The 22,086-nt window shown below is 38.9% G+C and overlaps 1 protein-coding gene across 3 annotated transcripts in view; it reads right to left on the bottom strand.

Moving 5' to 3' along the window:
• Pka-R2 (cAMP-dependent protein kinase type II regulatory subunit) overlaps positions 1-22,023 on the bottom strand; it is a 46,053-nt gene extending 24,030 nt beyond the window's left edge. Inside the window, exons 1-2 of one of the 3 annotated variants that reach the window (XM_064687352.1) lie at positions 21,906-22,023; positions 19,871-20,056 (exon numbers count right to left, since the gene is read on the bottom strand). The gene's annotated coding sequence lies outside the window, so the exon portion shown is untranslated. Of the gene's footprint in view, positions 1-19,870; positions 20,257-21,905 lie in introns of those variants that run through there. The other 2 variants (XM_064687351.1, XM_064687354.1) reach the window with 2 other exon arrangements.
• Between the last annotated feature and the right edge of the window lie 63 nt (positions 22,024-22,086).

Below are 22,086 nucleotides of genomic sequence, written 5' to 3' on the forward strand. Positions count from 1 at the left end.
TATGTTAATGTAAATAGATGCGCTTAAAAAGCTGGGTAAATTTTGCTAATTTGCAGATTGATAAATTGAGGGAAAATTGGCTTTTTGCTAATTAGGAAAATACTTTTTCATTGCTCGATATTTGTTTTTAAATTGGCAGCCGAATTAATTTTATCACATTCTTATTTTGTCTGTATTTCGAAAGTTGCAAGCTACTTTAACGTCATTGTAAATATTTGACATGCGAATAATATGAAGGATTTTTTTTAAATTAGCTGCCGAATTAATTTTAACTCATTCTCTTTTTGGCTGTATTTCGAAAGTTGCAAGCTACTTAAACGTCATTGTAAATATTTGACATGCGAATAATATGAAGGATTTTTTTAAATTAGCAGCCAAATTAATTTTATCACATTTTTATTTTGTCTGTATTTCGAAAGTTGCAAGCTACTTAAAAGTCATTGTAAATATTTGACATGCGAATTATATGAAGGATGTTTTTTAAATTGGCATCCTAATTAATTTTATTTCGTTCTTTTTTTGACTATATTTCGAAAGTTGCAAGCTACACTTAAACGTCATTGTAAATATTTGACATGCGAATAAAATAAAAGAGTTGCCAGCTCTCAAAGCATTTGACCAGAACTGCCACGAGGCGTTGCCAGATCGCAGTTATAAATGACTAAAACGAAGATTTAACATTCGAAGGGAATTTAATTGTGCATAAAGAAGGCACAGCTTATGTTTTATTTAATTTTCCTACAATGTATTCACTGACATTTAACTAAATGTATTTTCAACGACACCTGCTCATAATTCATCGTACTTTTTTTTTTTTGGGTAACTGTGTTTTGCATTCAGTCTTTTCCGGTCAATGCATCAAAGTGGCAAGCCGAGAAGGAAAAAAAAAGAATTCGCTTTTGCCCTGCGACAAGCACTTAATTTTCCGCAAGTCAAGCAAAAGTTGTCCTGAGTGGTGGGTGGCCATGCAGACGACGACTTACACTCGGCCCAACCATAAAGCCGTCGCCACGCTAAAACACGCGTCTCGTTCATTGTGACAACAAATATGACGCACACATACGTTAACACAGGTACACACATACACACACACACACACAAGCGAGCGCGGCATCAAAGCAATTTCGAGGCATACTTCCAGGCGCCCAGGCAAAAGCTGAAAAGATGCGAGGGTCTGAGACCTGAAACCCAAAAACCAGAGCTGGCTATAGACGGGCACACGGCAACAGCAGCGAGCAGCGCAACAACCGTAAATGTCAGAGCCACACACACTCACACACAAATTTGTGTGTAACAGAGGAGCTTAATAAAAAATATAAAAAGAAGCAAAAGAACGACTCCCGCGAGTCTTTGGCGCAAATTTCAGTTCGTCACGCAACTTTAATGGCAAAATGCTTATTTGTTTTTGCATTGTGTGTGCATAAGTGAGTGTGTGTACATTTGTGTGTGTGTGTGTGCGTGCGTGTGTGCGCGTATTCAAGGTGTGTGCTGGCCCTCAGCTCCAGCGGTGTGAAAGTAAAAAGGTTATCAGCTTGAAATGTTTGTCAAAATACGACGCCTGGGTATTGATTTATTAACACGCTCAACGTGAATAAGCGACGAGTAATGAGTAGCGAGTAGGGGGTAACGAGTAGAGAGTACTGAGTAGGAATAAATAGGGGTGAGAGTAGCGAGCAGGGAATAACGAGTAGCGAGTAGAAAGTAACGAGTAGGGAGTACTCTGTAGGGATAAATGGTATAGGGAGTTATAAGCAGGGAATAAGAGTTGGCAATAGCGAGAGTAACGAGTAGCGAGTAAGAAGTAACGAGAAGGAAGTAACGAGTAGGAAGTAACGAATAGTTAAGAGATAGATGGTAAAGAGTTGGCATAGGGAAGTATGTATAAAAAATAGAAGTAGTAGGGAATAAGTGGCGAGTACCGAGTATAAAGTAACGAGTAGCGAGTAGGGAGTAACATGTAAGGGGTATATTGCAACGACTAAGCCTAGGGAAGTATCCTTTAAGAACAGGAGGATACTGAGCAGGAAACAATCATAAGTCAAGAGCGTATAGCGAGTAGGACCTAACGAGAAGGGAGTAACGAGTAGGGAATAGACTGTAACGATTAAAAGGTACTGAGTAGGCAGAAAGAAGTATGCATTAAAAAACGTGTAGTATTCAGCACGGGGTAACCAGGGAAGAGTGGAAAAGGCTGCGAAATGAGTTGACAGGCAGATAGCGATGTGTAGCAGGTAATTCTGACGCCATTTACATTTTGCTTAAACCCAAATGCTGACTCATACCGACCCCTAAAGCGAGTGGAATATTGGTAGGTCGACAAATAGAGGCACCCAAACAGTCATTTGGAAAGAGGTTTTAAAGCTGTTGCTGTCAAATTGAATTTCAGAGCAGACAGTAAAAGTTGCTGTCAGAAATTGGACTGGAGAGGCGGCAACGGGGTGTCCAATGACTTGTATATATCACATTTCGTTGTCAATTCAACGCAATTTGTTCGCATTCGGTTTTTGATTGCGTGCGATGGCAACGTCGACGACGACGACGACGACGATGAACACGACGACTTGTCAGTTAACCTTTGACGTTAACTCTGTTGCCATCCCGTTCACTCTTTGTCTTTGATTCAATTATTTTATAATCTATTGGATTTGTTCTCGCAAGCATAAGATTTAAAATCGTTTTGCAATATTTCAAGGCATTGGCATTTGAGTTTCATTTTCGTTTTTTTATTTTTTCTCTTATCACATAACCATGTCGCATAAAATTGTCTGGCAAGTAAAATTTATTTCAGTTCAATAGAATCGTAAAGCCAATGCGATGTTTCTGAAAATTTAATGTGAACTCAATTTAAAATTGAACTAGGTCTTAAATTTGGTTGTGGAAATTGCATAAGAAAGTTGAATGTGAGTTAGGTTTGACCGTATTTGGAAGGAAATTCTGAATAAAAGAGAATAATTGCTTTTGTTATATAGTATCGATAGTAAGATTGCAAGCTATCGAAACCATCTTATCGATGTATCGCAAAAGCTATCGAAATAATCTAGAACTCATTTGTTCCGTTATGTATTATCGATAGTAAAAGCACAAACTATCGAAACTATGTTATCGATTGCTGCACCTTTTAAAATGAGTGGAATGGGAAAGTCTGCAACTCATTGCTTTCATATGTAGTATCGATAGTAAGAACACAAACTATCGAAACCGTGTTATCGATGATGTGTCCTTTAGAATCATTGCAAATGAAAAGTAATCTATCACTCATTTCTTCTATATATATTATCGATAGTAAGAACACAAACTATCGAAACTATGTTATCGATAGTTCTTTCTGTTGGTTTCATTGCAAATACAAAAGCAATCTATAACTCAAATCAAGTCTTGGCTTGGCTTGGCTTTTTTTTTATAGAAAAACTTAGGCTGTTTCTGCAGACATAATTTAATAGACTGTATATCCTTGAAGCTTATACACATTGTAGAATAACCTGGTATTGGCCATTAAAAGGCAAGTTTGTGCGACAGTTTTCGGCCAAGGCTGCGACTGGGCTATCCGCTCTATGGATAAATCTCATACTTAATGTGCCTGACCTTAGCATCAAGTTGGTCGCAAAGTTAATGCTTTTAAAACTAATCCCTGAAACAAAAGCCAGACAATGAAAGCGGGCGGCGGCGGCGGCAGCTGCAATGGACTTGAACTCGCCCGGGGAGCTGTAAACCCGAGACCCAACCGGCATCCGTTTCCCCTTGGCCTCTGCCATCAAAGACAAAAGATGTAGATGAAGCTAGAGCTAAGACTGGGGCTAAGGCTATAAATAAATAGACGCTTCAAATATGCAAAAGTGCCTACGCATAATTTTCATAAAGCTGAAAACTTCCCTCTCTCATGTCTTGTTTTAAAACGAGATGATAATCATGAGCTTGTGCTTGTTGATGATGATGATGTTAATGATGATGATGATGGTGATGGAATGACAAACTGGCTGGCCAAATGATTTGGCGCTCATTAGCGTTAAATTAGAGCGCAATTACAAGGCAAACGCAGCTGCTTTTTAAAGGCACCCACACACACACACACGCCGACAAATACACTCACACACACACACACATAAAGGCTACTGTGCGCTTGTGTATCTGTGTGTCTGTGTATCTATGTAGCTAAATACAAGCATCTACGGCGATTATGTGCTGTAACAAAACGTTTATCTACACGACGCACTGCCATAAAATGTTCTGCCAGTTGTTGTTGCTGTAATTGTTGTTGTTATTGTTGTTGTTGTTGCTGTTCCTGTTGTTGTTGTTGTTGCTGCTGTTGTTGCCTGCGTTTAATTTAAAACCCACTTTTTTGGTAAATTTGCTGCGCGTGGCTGTTAAGCGGCGCGTGCTGAGCACAAACAAACCTCAAATAACAACAAAAAAAAACGTATAAGATATAAAAAGGGCAACGGAGCTCGCGCATGAGCCCAGTTCTTGTTATTGTTGCTGTTGGGTTTTTTCTCTTTTTTTTGGCAATTAACAACATGGCAATTGGGCCCAGATAATGGCGTGGAGGGAGCCGAAGCAGACATTCAGATTGCCCGCAGAGCATAAGTTTCAGTTGGTTGCGTTTGCTTTGAGACATATTGCATGACATTCAGTCGATAAATGAAGCGCACAAGTCCCCTATGAGGGACGCCCATGTGTGTGTAACTGTGTGTATGTGTGTGTGCGTGCTGATAATTAAAAGTGTTTTGTTCTGTCATTAACAAGGCTGGAAAACAAAAGCAATAACAACAGCAAGGCACAGTCATAAATATCAAGTGAATTTTAGAGTGTGTGTGTGAGAGAGAGAGAGGGAGAGAGAGAGGGGCAGCAAATTCAGATACACACTCAAACACAAGCGAGCAATTAGTGTAGCATACATTTATGCGCTCAATATTCGCTGCGAGCCACAAACAGCGCCAAGACACACACACACGCACGCACGCACGCACGCACGCACGCACACACACACACACACACACACAGAGACAGCATCAATTGCCGTTGCTTGTATTCGTATTTAGGCACTGTTTAAGCTAGTTAGCACAAATTGGCATAGCTCGCAGTTGCATATAGGCTATTCATTGCAATTGCCATTTGAAAGCGTCTGCAAGCGCTTAAAGATTTAACAACTAGGCCAGCTAGGGGTGCCAAACGTTCACAATAGTCGTCTATTGTAACTATTTAAAGTCGGTAAAATCTTTATTAATCGATACTGCAATTGTATCACATAAGGGAAGCCTATTCCAAACGTTGCTTGCAGCAGTAGAGAAAAAATTTATAAAAAAAAAACAAAAATTAAATTTATTTTATTTAGCAGGCGCAATTAAGAGTGTATAAAGAATGCATTTATTAAAAATATTTAATTCGGCTTAAAGCCAATTATGCACATTTTAAAATACATACGAGAGCTTAAACATGATTTAAATTTGATTGAAATTTAAATATTAATTTATATAATGGAAAATTTGGCACCATTTTAAAATAAATACGAGAGACTTTAAAATATTAACAGCTTTGATTTAAATTTAAAAATCTGAATTAATTTAAAGTTGATTAAATTATGAATATTCATTGATAAAAAAGAAAAGATTTAATATACATATATATATGCAAAAAATTAAAATTAAAAATAGTCGCTTTTAAAATATTAATGCATATTTAATACAAAGCCAAATTAAAATCAAATTTAAAATGCTGCAAAAATATTGAAGCTGAGCCTATAAAGGACTATACATTTAAGCAGGAATTTCAAGCAAAAATGTTGTTGCCAAATTGGGCTTCCTTTTGACCAAGTTAAGCCAAGGCAGCGCCGCGCTAGTCTCACATATCTCTCGAGCACAAGGAACATTTGCTTTACCAGCTAAAAGCCTTGAGACAAGGCACAAGCCAAGCTAAAGACAGATATATGTAAGTTAATTTTCAGCAGCAAGAACTCATTTGTAATTTGCTTAAAAAACTGGGTCGCGGCATTGCTGAAAAAACACTACAAAAAAAAAAAAAATAAACAAAAAACAATTCGCTCAGCTAAATGGATAATTATGCAAAATGCCTTCGACTTGGGCCCATATTCATGCAAAATGGCCGCCGTGCGCGAAACAATAGACACACACGCACACACACACACACACACACACACATACACAAAGCATTTCCTTTTTGCATGTGGGTTAATGTGCAAAATGTGCTAAACAAGCGGCAAAATGTGCAAAACAAACCTAAATTTTTAGTTGTTTTTCCCAACATTTGGTTTGTTTTTATTGCTGCTGTTGTTGTTGTTGTTGCAACTTTGTGATTTTGCGGTACATTTATGCAAATGACTTGCACGACAAATGCAACTGCATTGGAAATCACTTAACTTGGCCAGCAAACCGCTTCCCTCCCCCCCATCCCAACAGTCCGCTTGGTCAGCCGGGCCCATTAATGTCAGGCCCATGATGACACATGAAGTTGTGTGCGTGTGTGTGTGTGTGTGCAGGAAGTGTGCCCAAGGCTGTGGCTGCTGACGTCAAGTATGCGTGTGTGTGTGTTGTGTGTGTGTGTTGAGTGTGTGTCCTGCTGCTGTCATTGGTCGAGTGTTGGTTGCGACTGCATTTGAATTTGCACTTCAGATTAGCTGCTTTTGGACAGCGCAACTGAATAAACAATAAATATATATATATGCACATATATGGGAGCTAATGTATGCAGACCAGTCTGGGAACACATCACTCAGACCACACACACACACACACACACACACCCCGTTTAATGGCCACTGCAATCAATTCACCCACATTATAAACTGTGCCAAGTCGTAAAGATATCGTTTGCCGTCCAAATGGAATGTTAGCTGTCACAACAACAACAACAACAACAACAACAACGACAACAACAACAACAACAACAAGAACAACAACATGAACAACAAAAGCTTGCAACGCTCGAGTGACATTTGCCACAGCTATAAATTAAAGTAGAGGCCATTTTACACGACAAACACTCGCCATATGCATATTTAAATATTCAAATCTACAAAATTGTCGCACTTATTTTTGCACAAAACAAAAAAAGAAGAAGAAACAAACAAGTGTTTTAGCAGGGCGTGCCCGACTTGCAAATACCCTGTGCCCAGCACCGAGCTGTCATACTTAATTGAGAAAATGCATTTTTATTTTTACAAAATTTTCAAATTTAATGTGGCATATAAGGTCTACGCCTTGAGAAGAATGTGGAGTAGTCTTAAAATCGATATTTATCGATATAATGCAAATATGGGAGATATTGTAGAAAATTATAATCTACTCTGCGTATGGTATAGACATATAGAAATATATCAAAATAAAATACAAAATGGCATACAATTTTGAGGGGAATGTAGAGTTGCGACAAAATCGATATTTATCGATATTATGAAAATAGATATTGAAGAAAAGTGAAATATGTATGTATTTGAAATTTTATATCTCTAACTTTTGTATGTACTGACGAACAGACAGACATGGTTAGATCGAGATCAAGAATATATATATAGTATATATTTATAAATGCAATTTTGTGTGGAAATGCAATCTGATATATTTTTTGAATCTGTGTTTAATATACGAGGCTCTATATAGCAAATTTGGTGTCTCTAGCTCTCATAAGCTTTGAGATATGCACAAAAAAACAGGTTTTCGATAACGAGTTGTATCGATTTTATGAACAGTTATCGATTAATCGAGATAGGCACAGAAACAGTGTCTCGATAGTGATTTTTATCGATTTTATGAAAAGTTATCGATTAGTTGTAATAATATAGTTCTGCGCGGGAAATGGAACGAGATATAATGAAAAAAAATTATATACATATATCTTCCGAGTTTGTCTAGTCTTGTCCGTCTGCGTGAGTGCATCAACGTGTCGGTTTTAGAGATAATTAGAGCTATAGATATTTTTGCCTGTTACTTACATATGCCCAAAACCATAATGCCATTATTTCTCACCCCATTTTGAACGGGTACAAGTCGTCATATATGTTTGAATACATACATACATATATCTAGAAGTGGGAGCAAATTGTGTTGCTGCTAGCCAAATGCGTTTGCGGTTATGGCCACTTAACCCGCTGGCTGCTAAACACCAGAACAGCCCGAATAGCTCAGACAATTGCCAAACAAATGGCTAACGATTTGTTTGTACAGTACCGCAAAAAATTAATTGCATCATTTAAAAGAGATTTTTGTCGAAATGCTCTATCGCAAATAAATAAATAGCCAGCAAATATTTTTAAAATGAAATCGTTTACGTTTGTTTAAACATGCGTAATTATTGTTCATTTCAACTTATTTGCAACTTATCAGGCAAATCGAATCAAATTTTGATTTTGCTTTTATATCAAATGGTTGAAATAATGTTATAAACTGTTTAATGATAGATTATCGATTGTGTGGTTCAAGAAAAGTAGAAGATTTTTTTTAATAATTAATAAGAAGCTACTTTTTATTTTGCCAGATTTTAGTATTTTGAATTAAAGAGCTTCTCATATAAAGCGCAGCCAACTTCAAGTTGATCACAGCTTCATCGCATATCGATAACTTTAACTTATCGGACAGCTGGTCTAAAGTACCGCAGCCAACTTTAGTGGTAAATAAGATGCCTAATAAAATGAAATAAAGAAGTTTGTATTTTCTTTTAAAGAAGTTCTCATATAAAGTGCAGCCAACTTCAAGTTGATCGCAGCTTCATCTCATATCGATAACTTCATCCTATCGGGCAGTTTGTCTAAAGTAGCGCAGCCAACTTTAAGTTAATTGCTGCCTAAACTAATATAAATAGCTTTAGTTAAAGCTCGACTATATAGCACACATAACATATAGTTATGTCATCTCATCAGGTTGGCGTATGCCAAAGGGTTATGCAAAGGGAAAACATGTTGCGCTTTTTGCGCACACAAAGTGCATATGCAAGTTTTGCTTAATGTGTGTGCTTGCGCGTGTGAGTGTGTGTAAATGCCAAGTGCACACAAACACCCGCCCACACACACACACACACACGCACACTCGCACACAAAGACATGCAGCATATGTGCCCATAAATAAACATAAGTTGTCGCTTACGCTCCCATTTCTTATTTTATTTTATTTATTTTTTTTACCTATATGCCACAAGCAACAGCTTTGCCATTTTTCCATTTTATTTTATTTTATTTTTTTTGTTGCGAACTTTTCATTGTCCCTTGGTCAAAGGCGTGTGGGCGTGGCCGTGTGGCATACAATACTACATGTGTGTGTGTGTGCTGTCATTATTGTTGTTTTTGTTGACTTAACTGCGTAAAGTTTGAAGTGCTTTTTGCATGGCACACACACACACACACACACACCCGCACACACACACACACACAGCTTTGTTGTTGCGCGTGGCAAATTTTCAAAGCAAAATTCTAATGAAAATCACACACAAAGTTGTATAGCTATTATCTATTCGGCATCATAAATATTTAAATAACCTGGGCCATATAAGAAAAGAACCTTGTATACTTGAAAAACATGTGTGGGCGAGTTTTCGTTTAGTTGTTTTTTTTGTTTTGTTTTTTTCTTATTTTTGGGTCCCCCTATCTAAAACGGTTCGATTTAAAGCTTTTAATTTGGACTTTTTATGCCCTATTACTTCTGTGTGTGCTCGAAAAAAGCTTTGATTATCTCGAATGGATATAAAGTTACATATAAAAACTATAAGATATAATAATAAAAATTTAATATAAATATTAACCACATTAATGATAACTAATTACAATAATTAATAAATATTAATATCAAGGCGTTTGAATACAAGCATACCCCTAATGTGTAATCGATTTAAATTGCGACTACGATCAGCTTGAAGTTAGCTGCGCTTATTTGTATAATTTTGCAACACTTCTAATTAATTAAAATAATATTAAATTATTATAACTTAATATGAATATCAAGGCATCTTAAAACAAGCATACCCCTAATGTGTAATCGATTTAAATTGCGACTGCGATCAGCTTGAAGTTGGCTGCGCTTATTTAAGTAACTTTGCAACACTGCATATGAATTACAGTAATATAGTATTAGCATGTTAACACTCTAATGTCCAATCGATATAAATTGCGACTGCAATCCGCTTGAAATTGTAAGTTATTTTGCAATGCAACTGATAAATTATAATATTTATTTAATTTTTTAACAAGGCATACCTTTAATGTGTAATCAATACTGATATCAGCTTAAAGTTGGCTACGCTTATTTGGGTTAAGTGCACGATAAGCTGAATCGATGAAAACCTCATTCAAAAAGAAGAGTCCATACACAACATATATATATATATGTATAGAGATATATATACATACTTGTGTGTACAGGTGAAGGTATTAGCTTTGCATTTAAGCTTAAGCTTCGCAGAAAAAGTTAAGCCGAACCGCTTGACCATGCACAAGAAAACAAACAAAATTCCAGTTTGAAGGCTTCATTTGCTGTGCACTGAAAGGGCATATAGTGGAAGGATGGGGGCACGAGTTGAATGTTATGCCAGGGGTCGCTTTGGGTCGCGCACAGCTTTTGACAAATTTACCGCACTTTAGGCATCTTAACATGCAGCAACATTTTTAAGCCGCACAAGATAGCGGCAACAATGAAATTTGAACCTTTTTTTCACTGGACACAACGCACACACACAAAATTGATGGGAATTGCGAGACAAGGGCAAAGGGCAACAGAAGTGTGCAAACAAGGCGGCACTCAAAAAACTTGTGACAATTTTTAACAAGCAGCCAACAAAATAACAACAGCAGCAGCAGCAAAGTCGTAAGCAAACAATTTTAAACAAACAATGAAAGTCAATTTTTTAAGAAACTTGCCAAAGAAAAGGCGACGGCAAAAAAAAAAACTAATCAACATGCTTTTTGTTGGGGCGACGACACAAAGAAAATCACCACGAAAAATACGTAAAATTTTTGTTCCTATCATTTTCATTTCACGCTCATCAAATATGCAGTCGAGTAAGCAGACGACTTAAATAAAACTCGATTTAGGTCTAAATTTAGGTCTCAATTGCCCGACGAAGTTCATGTTAATTGGCATAAATTGACTTTTCGACAGGTAGTTGAAAATGTTGTTTGTATGCAAATATGGCAACGCCTGCGTAGCGCAGAGTTGATTAGGAGAAGGAGCTGGCAAGGCGGCTAAGAAATTTCTTAGTTTCCATATCAGGCGTTGCCATATCAATGCGTGAATGCATTAAAAGCTGGCAGCTTCATGTTAAGTATTAAACATGGGGTAGTTATTTGGTGGGTTATTGTTAAAGTGCCTGTTAAAGTATATTTAAGTTTTCTAAAAGCTTCTTGAGAACGAGCTTGCAGGAGGCTTAGCACTTGGTTCAAATCATATTTAGCTGGCAAGCTATTCGGTGTTGCCATATCAATGCGTAAATGCATTATAAGCTGGCAGCTTCATGTTAAATAGTTATCATGAGGTAGTCATTTGGTGGGTTATTGTTAAGTCCATACATGAATTCAACAGAATGTTAAAGTGTATGTTAAGGCCTTAACAGGTACTTTAACATTCAAGTTTTCTAAAGGTTCACTTGTGAACGAGTTGGCAGGTTAGTTCAAGTCGTATTTAGCTGGCAAACTATCAGGAGTTGCCACATCAAGGCATAAATGCATTGCTAGATGGCAGGTTCATGTTTAATATTTATCATGAAGTAGTTATTTGGTAGCTGATTGTTAAGTCCATAAGTAAATTCGATGACAATTTATTTAATAGCACTTTAAATTGCCTGTTAAAGCATCAAAAAGTTCTCTTAGCAGGAGACTTAGCACTTAGTTCAAATCGCATTCAGCTGGCAAACTTTTCGATGCTGCCATATCAACGCATAAATGCACTACAAGCTGCTCAGTTCATGTTAAATATTTACCAAGAGGTAGTTAAAATTTATTTGACAGCACATTAAAGTGCCTGTTAAAGCCTTTAGTACATTTAGGTTCTCTAAAGGTTCCCTTGAGACAAGTTTATGCGCCACAACTAAATTCAATTGCTTTAATGCTTGGGGCGCACTTAAAATGCATAGCACACGAAATGTTGCAAGTGCGAGGCAACAAATTTGATTAGAGCAGCAGCCAGCCAGCCAGCCAGAACCCACACTGTCACAGCCAATGTCAGGCCAGCCGGGCCATAATTCGCTTAGCCAACTTTCGATAGGTGCTGGCCACAGTTAACGCCCAATGGCAAACGGGCAAATGGCAAACGGGCAAATGTGGCTGTCACAACAAATAGACGGCAGTTCGCAACATCAATTGGCCAAACATATTTCCCTTAAAATCAGAGTGACAATTTTGAGCGCTCAAAAGGCTGTGCAGATTTAACAGCAGGAATATCTAAATCAGTTTGTGGCTCAGTTGAAATTCTAGTTGAGTCTAGTTATTATTTTTTTAGGTTTAATTTTAAGTGAACAAATTATTCAATAAATCCTCTTAATTTGTGTATGTTTTGGTGGTGTGTGCACATTTCGTTTTTTTCTCATTCCTCTTTGTGCGGCATACTTAAACGTTTACGGGCCGCACACAGCCAGACAATTGCATAATAGCCCAAATTTTCTTAATTGTTATACAGTCTCGAGCAGTTAGTTTATGATTTTAATAAGAGCTAGTTAGAGGCTGGGCTCTGAACTTAATATTTATGTTCTTTTCAGTCTCTTTATGCATTTTTCTTAAACGGCTTACAAGCTTTGCAGAGTCGGAACTTACTTATACCGTGAACCCATTGAAAATGAGTAAAAAGGGTATAATGTATTTGTGCAAATGTATCTAACAGGCAGAAGGAAGCATCTCCGACCCCATAAAGTATATACATTCTTGATCAGCATCAACAGCCGAGTCGATTTAGCCATGTCCGTCCGTCCGTCTGTCCGTCTGTCCGTCCGTCCGTCCGTCCGTCTGTCCGTCTGTCCGTATGTATGAACGCAAGGATCTCAGAACCAATAAGAGCTAGAGACTTGAAATTTTAGCTGTAGGTCCTCCTAGTCCCCGCGCAGATCGAGTTTGTTTCCGATATTCGATAACTTGCCCCGTTCCCAAGTAATCGATAAAACTTGACATGTAGCTTCTAGAATAGTATATTTATGTATATATCAAGTATGTTTCATTTTATACCTATCGCCTGTTGGAAGAAGAGGGTTCAGAGGGTATCCCCTAGTCGGGAGCTCCCAACTAGAACCTCTTACTTGTTTTTATGTTCTCTAAGTCTCTTTATGCGTTCTTCTTAAACGGTTTACAAGCTTCGCAGCCTGACTAATGAAATTGACTTTCTTTTTTGTTTTCAGCTCAACTGTTTTGGCTTTCTTTGCAAGATTTGGAGCGCTGATATACCAAAGTCGACATCTTCCAGCGGTAAGCGATATTGTTGTTATATATGAAAAGTGAACAACTAGAGTTTTATTAAATGTGTTGGCTGCAAAGTAAGGCACACAAGTCAAGTGTGCAACAGCCCACACATGGAAATAGAAAAAAAAGTATCAGAAAAAAACCTATGACTGACTATTCATAAGTACAGCTACGCCCACTTATTTAAGCTCCATGTGCTCCATTGTGGGCTGTCATGTGGGAGGCTGAGCTGAAGTGAAGTGAAGTTAACTTTATCTTTGGCTATGGCTATTTGCATTTGGAGCGCAATTGGCTCAGGCGAGAGTCTTGCCAATTGACGTCACACAGCTGTTGTAATGCCTTTGACTTTTATGTTTGCCTCCCCCACAACAACAACAACAACAACAATCTAAACTGGCCTTGGGGCAGCCGCTGAGGCAAATTGTTAAATCGATTAAAGGCAAAGTTTTGCGCGCTGCAAACCACAGCAGAAGCAGCAGCAGCAGCAGCGGGACAGCCTGATAATATTATGAATGTCAGTCAGTCAGTCAGTCAGTCATTCAATCACTGGATGTACACATACATATATATATGTATATCTGGTGCACAGCTCAGACGCAGCGCAAAGTGCAAAGTTTTGCAATCAGTAAGTCAAAAGTTTTCTATGAAAGTTTTTCTAATTAGCCCACAAATTTTCGCAGCATGTTTGGCAGAGGTGTCATTAAAACTACCCCCCCCCCCCATCCCCTCTACTCACCCCACGAAACCGTGACAAGTTGATTGACCAAAAGACGTCACCAGTTGTCTCTATATAAACTTTGCATATGACTTTTGATAAGCATTAAATTAAGTAAGCAAAAAAGTTGGCCCAATCAAAAGACAGACGAGACGCAACAGCGGGGTAGGAGCTGGGAGGGGAGGGGAGGGGAGGGGGTTGGGGCTAGGCACTCGCCAAATGCGTCAAGTAGCGCAAATGTAGATAACGTATCGGGCCAACTAGACCGACCAGATACATATACACAGTCACAGTCACAGTCAGCGGCAAAAGTATGCGAACGAGTTTAAAATTGAGTCTGCGACTCACCTCGCGCTGACTGGGTCAAAAAAATAAAAAACAATATTCACACAAATTTTTTTTGCGGCAACGTGTGGGCGGCGTTTTATTTTTTCATTACTTGTTCTCGTTTTCATGCATCAGTTTTTATTAAATATATAAATGTGTCTAGGCACATATATATTTCTGGAAATTTATGCGTTTCACAAAAGCAGCGCAGAAGACACACAAAGCGACAGCTGCGAGGGCCGTTTAATAAGTGAAAGATAACTTGATCTAGTTCACAATACTAAAAAATGTGTAACAGTGTTGCATAATGACTCAATAGTATCGATAGTGCACCTAATCGATACTAATAATCAAAAATCTATGATAAGAATAGGCGATATATGGATAATGCGGATAAGAATTGGGGATATATATATGGATAATGCGGATAGACGAACAAAAGTGATGCAAGTTTATCGATAACAGAAATTATATGGGCTTTAATCGATAGCACACCCTCAAAAATTGATCGACTTTAAAATCCAAGCAGTTACAACTAAAATAAAGCAACTAAAATATTGTGCTTTACCGAATTTCTTTGTGGTTTTGCTCTGTTTTGTGTCGCATACATTTCCCAGAATCATAAACCGAGTTCTAAGCTGGCACAAAATTGTCCTTGAATTAGATAGTTGCCTTGACAGAATTGCCAGGAATTGAGATACAAATTGCTGACCCTAACTGCATATGAACATAATTGGGTCAGCAACCACTTTTGGCAAAGCTTACTGGGAAAACTGTTTGATTTCCGCCCAAAGAACTAGAAATCTATTTTCCTGGAATTAAACCTTAAAAAATCCATTTGGATTTTGAATCGAAAGTCAAGTATGATGGTTAAATTGACAAAAAGAAATCGCCCTCGAATCATGGAGTTGCCCTCGTGCAAGTACTTTTATATTTATAACATTTTGTAAGTGGAACGACGACACAAAGTCTAATTTACTGCTAATAAAAAAAGAGAAGCGCGGTGGCACAAAATGTTGCTGCAGCAGTAATAAAAATAAGAAAAGCCGTCCAGAAGTGGCAAGCACAAAATTCAATTTTATTCCCTGGCCCGAACAACAACAACGAGAAGGGGAACGGGGAACTGTCAAAAAGTTGTTGTGCGGGCGTGCGACATATCGAGCGATATTTTTTTTTGTTCGATTTGACATGTCGAACATATTGACAGACCATATTGCCATATTAGCATGTCATGAGGTGCAGATATCGCGCGTTAATTGGCTTTTAAAAGTCATTTAGTGTTTGCTATTGGTTCTTGTCTTCCCCCCATCCCCCCCCCCCCCCTCACAATCGCACAACACGGCGTATGCGCAATATGTTGGCTTAAATGTGTCAGGCAATTGCTTTGGGGATTGGCTAACTCACGTGCTCGCCTTATCGAGCGATAGATACATATATATATATATATATATATATAACCAGCACGTAATAGTGCCTAATGAAATTTATCTACTCCATATTCTTATCTTTAGCTGGCGAGCCATTATTTTATCTTCAAAGAATGAGTCTCGCCTTGAAGTGTGTGCTATATGCATAAAAGTGGTTGGACTATGTAGAGTATGTCCACAGGCGTGTCAAGTTAGTTGACGGCTGGGAAAGCTTCATAAGCAATTTACAAGTTGCCTTCTAATCAGTTTTCTTGACTTGGGACAAAGTTCAGGCCAGCAGCGTGCAGTCAAACAAATTATTAACCCCCATAGAAGAGTTCCCTTATTCAATACAACAAACACTAACAAGTTCTAGTCGGGAGCTCCCGACTAGGGGATACCCTGAACCCACTTCTTCCAACAGGCGATAGGCATAAAATGAAAGATACTTGATATATACATAAATATACTATTCTAGAAGCTACATGTAAAGTTTTATCGATTACTTGGGAACGGGGCATGTTATCGAATATCGGAAACAAACTCGATCTGCGCGGGGACTAGGAGGACCTACAGCTTAAATTTCAAGTCTCTAGCTCTTATAGGTTCTGAGATCCTTGCGTTCATACATACGGACGGGCAGACGGACAGACGGACCGACGGACATGGCTAAATCGACTCGGCTGTTGATGCTGATTAAGAATATATATATATTTTATGGGTTCGGAGATGCTTCCTTCTGCCTGTTACATACATTTGCACAAATACATCATACCCTTTTTACCCATTTTCAATGGTTTGAGGGTATAAATAGAGCTTGGACTCAATTAAAGTGTGATAGATGTAAGCCTTAAAGCTTCATTTTCCTTTGTCTGGCTTGACATACGACCGAAGGAGGGGCAAAAGGACGACCTTTGGCTGTCTACTCAATGGAGCATAGAAAAGAGGATTATGTTATGCTGCATGTGAACTGAAAAGTAAAATTCATTAGAGCTGTGTGCTTTAAATTTATGGGGAATTAATTTGGATTTACTCTGCAAATCTTGGCAGATTAACTGAATTGTGTGCCAATCAAATCGAAGCAAAAGGTTGGCAAAGAGTTAGTTAAAAGTATTCCAATAAGAACACAACCAATCAGATAAACTAATTCTGGCCTGCGATTAAACCAAGGGTTAAATCTCATGCAGTTTAAGGATTAATATTAATAATTATTATTTATTTTCTTTTATTTTTATTTAATTACTATTATATAGCAATTGCTGCTGCTAGGATCTTCGTCTTCGACTTCATCCTTTCATTATCCCATTTAAGCCCGAAAAGTATTCCCTTCGGCATATTTACTTAGCTGTTTGTGAGTTGGCTTATTTGAGTTGTAATATTTTTTTTAACTGGCAAAGCAATTTATTTGGCCTGATAAATTTAGCTTTTATCTATTGGCCCTAGCTAATTGTTGGATATAAATCGAAAATGCCGCCAAAAATTAGATGGAAATATTGATGAACTTTGGCAATTGTTTGCTGTTTGCCGCTGGCAATAGAAAATCTAGGGGGGGGGGGGGGGGGTAAGGATTTGGGTTGGTTTGTCCAGAGAGAGAGTAACTAGATCTGAAGGCCGTCGCTTTCATTTTGGTCGAATTTGTGTGGCTTTTAGTTCGTGGCAAGGCAATTAAACGGATTTTTATGAGCTTTCTAAAAATGTTTTCAACATCTTTTCAAATATTGTTAAGGGAGGGGCAGGGGGAGGGGGGGGGGGGGGTATATATATAATCAATATATATGTTTTTGCTGATTGCTGTTAGTCACGCGTTTTGTTGTGTTTTTTTTTTGGCCAACTCCCACGCAATAAATGGCCAACAATCAGATGACAAACTGCGGCCAATTATTATGCATAACAAATTGCAAATTATGCGCAATATTTGTGAATCATTTTGTATCACATTTCTGTGTGTGTGCGTGTGTGTGTGTGCGTGTGTGTGTGAATATTTACAATCAATTCATCACAAATAGAAACTTTATATTTTATTAATAGACTTCTTTTGTTTGTTAGCTAGTCAAATTGGGCTTAAGTCTGGCTAACGAAAACTAATTAATAACAGTTAAGTTTAGTTAAGTTCAGTTAAGTTTAGTTAAGTTTATTAAATTCATTGAATCAACTTTGCCACAGGTAAATTGTATTAAGCCCCACGACGCATTAACTTTTTGGCCAGGTGAGGCAAAATACACACGTTAAATAATTGCACATACGCCATGTTGTACGTACTTAGCTCTCGTTTAGCTCGAGATTTTGCTTTTGGCCACACAACATTTTTTTGGCCTTTCGAGGTTTTGTTTATTTAAGCGCAATGCTAAAAATTTTATGTGTGTATTGTGCTTGTTCGTTTCTATTTTTGATCCCATAGCCAGGGGTAAAACTTTATGCCGAAACTAATTCGCATATGCGCCGGGAAGTTCGCCGTTGTTTTTTTTTTTCATTCGAAAAGCGTTGCACAGAAAGAAGAACACGTTTCGTTTGGAATATCGGACATTGTTTTCACCTGCGCGCGAAAAGCAATTCGAAATTTTACCTTCGCTTCTTTTTTTTGTTTATTTCTTTTTGATACGCACGAGCCAGCTAAATGAAATAATACATAAATTCAAACAAGAGGCGCTCGCAATGAAAGGGAGGGAATGAAAGAAACCGAGAAAATTGAACGCTAAGAGAAATGAAAAAGTAATAAAGGCAACAAGAACTACACACAAAGGTCCTGGGTCTTGTCTTCATGATGGGATTTTCACGTGCAACAAGAAGAAAATGTTGAGCAAGAAGCAGCAAAGGCAACACAGCACAAAAACCCTTGTCAATGGCAAAGCCCGTAATACACACACACACACGCACACAGCAGTAAGGCTACCCCCCCCCCCCCCCCGCCGCTCGCTCCGCAGCTGTCAATAAAAATGCCTTTGAGCTGCGGCATACACACAAAAAAAACACATTTTCATGACTTATTACAAGACCCCAATAAACCCCTCCACTTAATTAAAGGACATAAGAAATATGTTTAAAAAATATATATATGCTCTCTCTCCCTCTCTCTCTCCCTCTCTTGCTTGCTACTTTTTTAGCTTCTTCATTATGAAAAAGAGAAGAGAAAAAAAAGCATACAAAGCTCTTTATGTGCCTTACATATGCTGCACGCTTAATTACCGGTCGAGCCTAAATGAAAGCTGGCCAGCGAGCACGGTAACTGTTAAGCTCCAATAGTGTATTACATTCATCTCGTCCGGGTTCTGTGCCGGGTGCGCAACACAATCAATAAAACGCCCCACAGCCGATGGCCAAATGGAATAAGACACGCTGGGGCTCGTGTAGGAAACGTGCGGACATGCAAGGAATCTGGCTGACGGGCACAACTGAATGGGAATAAAACCGTTAGCAGCAATGGGCGAGCAAATCGGAAAGACAGAGCGAGAGAGAGCGAGAGAGAGAGTAGATAAGTGGAAGCCGTAGCTTGCCGCAGGCTTTTGAATTGTATATGCTACGCTAGTATTTGCTCTGTCCCACTCCCACTCCCACCTTCCACAGAGTCAATGTCAGCAGCGTTCCCATTGCCATTCCTGGCTTCTGTAAGCAAGTACGTCACCAGCTGCTGGCCGCTGCTTGGAAATGTGTGCGCGTGACTAACGTGACCGCTGCCGCCCCCCCCCCCTCGCTAATGTTGATAGATGATGGAGTTTGATGGATGTGTGTGTGTGTGTGTGAGCGAGATATAGATGGATGTCTGTCACATAAAACAAAAAACAAAAGAAAAGCTCTTATAACAAGTGCAACTATTTACTTAAGGTAAAATAAAAGCAGTATAAGTGCACGACAGCGTTGCCACTTAATGCACACACTTCAACGGCAATTGTCAACGTTGCCAGCGGGCTAGCGTAGCGCTAAAATAAATTTATGTGTTTATCAAGCAATGCCACCCTTGGGGGAGTTATTGATAAGCGCGCAAAATATTTAATCGCGCCAAGAAACTAATGGAAATCAACAATAACAACAAGAACAAGAACAAGCACTCACCTGACTTTGACGCTGCTGCTAGACCACAAAACGACGTTTGTCTCTCTCTCTCTCTCTCTCGCACGCTCTCTCTCTCTCTCTCTCTCTCCCTCTCTCTGTGCTGTGCTCTCGCGCTCACTTGCTGTCTCCACTCACTGACTTTTTACTTCTTATGATTACTGTTGTTGTTGCTGCTGCTCCTATTGGCTAAAACCAAATTTAATTTGTTACTTTTGGGTTGGCTTGTTTGGGTTTATCGGAGGGCGCAAAGCATAGGCGAGGGGAAGGGCGAGGGCGAGGGCGAGGGCGCAGTCGAAGATGAAGGCAAATCAAAGCTTCAACTTTTGCTGCTTTTGCTGCTGCTGCTGCTGTCGTGCGTTTATTTAATGTATCTTTGATGTTTCAACAATATATTTTATTTGATTTGATAGAAAATGAGAAAATGCTTCGTTAACACAGTCTCAACACACATATTTGTATATATGAATGCCTTTCAAATTAAAAATAAAACGGTTTGGATTTAACCGTTATCATGTCGCAGGTCCAATAGGTGCAACGATTCCAATAAGATTTACTGATTTGTATTTGTTTATGCCAATACGAGCCGCAAAGTTGTTAAACTCGTAAAAACAATAACAAGTTGAACAATTTGCTGTGTGTTAAGGTATTCTTTGTTCACACACGCATTCCGTTTTTTTGGCAATGTAATTGTTTAATTAATTGTGTGTGTGTGTGTGTGTCTGTGAATTATTTGCGCTTAAATAAACATTGAATATTTTCTGCGTGTGTGCACAGCAATTTGTTAAGTCTGTTTGTAGTGCAATATAGGTATGTGCACACACACGCACATATGTATATACCTCTCTCTGTGTATGTGTGTGTGTGTGTGTCTGTCTGTGGGGGTTTCGCACGTTTGTTTGTATTGTTTATTTGCACTTGTGCTTTGTGCTTTTTGGGCCTGTCTACCGAGTAACAGTTGCTCTCTCTCCTCTCTCTCTCTCCACACACTCGGTCCGCTTGCACAACTCCCACCACACGCACACACTAACACAGGCCCACAAAAAATTTTGAATGCGCGCGTGAATATATGTGAGTACACCTGCCGCTGCTCTGATTGGCATTTGGCTTATTAAAACTCGCCCGTTTGGCATCGATGACCGTGACCCCAATTGGGAACTGCATTACGTTAGACGATGATACTCCAACCCTCAATACACGCACTCCAATTCGATAAGCCGCTGTTCCAATCAGCGTGTCTAAGGTCAATGTGTTAACAATCTTTTAATATCAATTAAATTTGCCAAATCCAATCGTAATTAATTTATGAACAATTGCCGCAAATATTCGCTCATACGTATAGACATTAATTAAGTAATAGGCCCCCACACACACACACACACACACATGTCTAGTTATCGCAATTAGATCAACTGATTAGAGCGAGATAAAGTATTTTGCGCGGCTGGGTGGTGGGTGGTGGGGAGCACTTGTTAATTAAACATTTGAAACCGGCATTCCAAACACGCCCCCCACCCCCCCTCCTTCCGTCCTTCCCGCTTAGCCGCATTTCTGACCACGAACCGCCCAACGGCCCCCCTGCAGCCAAGTCTAACGCGTTTATTGATTGTCCCCCCAACCCCAACCCCCGCACACAAAGTGAGGCAGGCTAACGAGGAGAAGCCCCAACAGGCGTCCCCAAAAACCTTGCCAACAACGACGACGACGACGACGACGACAGCAACAGAAACAACAACAACAACAACAACAAGCTGGCAAAAGTGATAGGTAGAATTTTTGTATGTATATTTTTTGTGGGAGCCTGCCGACTGCTGCCCACCGCCCGCCCCATTCACTCCTCGTGCATATCGCGCCCTCGTTTTTTATTACGCGCACATTTTACATACACTTGCACAATCGAAATTTCTAATGTGAATTGTTGTAACGGGGCAAAAGGTTTACGACTGGCTTATTTCTATAATTTTTTTTTTGTTTTTTTTTTGCTTGTTTTGTCAGCACTCAGCTGTTTTCATTAATTTTTGTTGTTGTATGTAATTACTTTTTTGATTTTTAAACGCACGCAGTACGCATAATCCGATATCCGACAGAATATATCTACCACTGGCGACGGCACACGTTACTATAATACTGAAACTCGGATTCTTATTGGGCTGACTCGATACGTTTGTCAGCCGGTGGTATCGTTTGCGCAGCGTTGCCACCTCGCCAACAGAAAATTG

Source organism: Drosophila montana, unplaced genomic scaffold, assembly GCF_035044405.1.
Source record: "Drosophila montana isolate Dmon_TW-CO22-7 unplaced genomic scaffold, ASM3504440v1 contig_3200_1, whole genome shotgun sequence".
Taxonomy (NCBI): domain Eukaryota; kingdom Metazoa; phylum Arthropoda; class Insecta; order Diptera; family Drosophilidae; genus Drosophila; species Drosophila montana.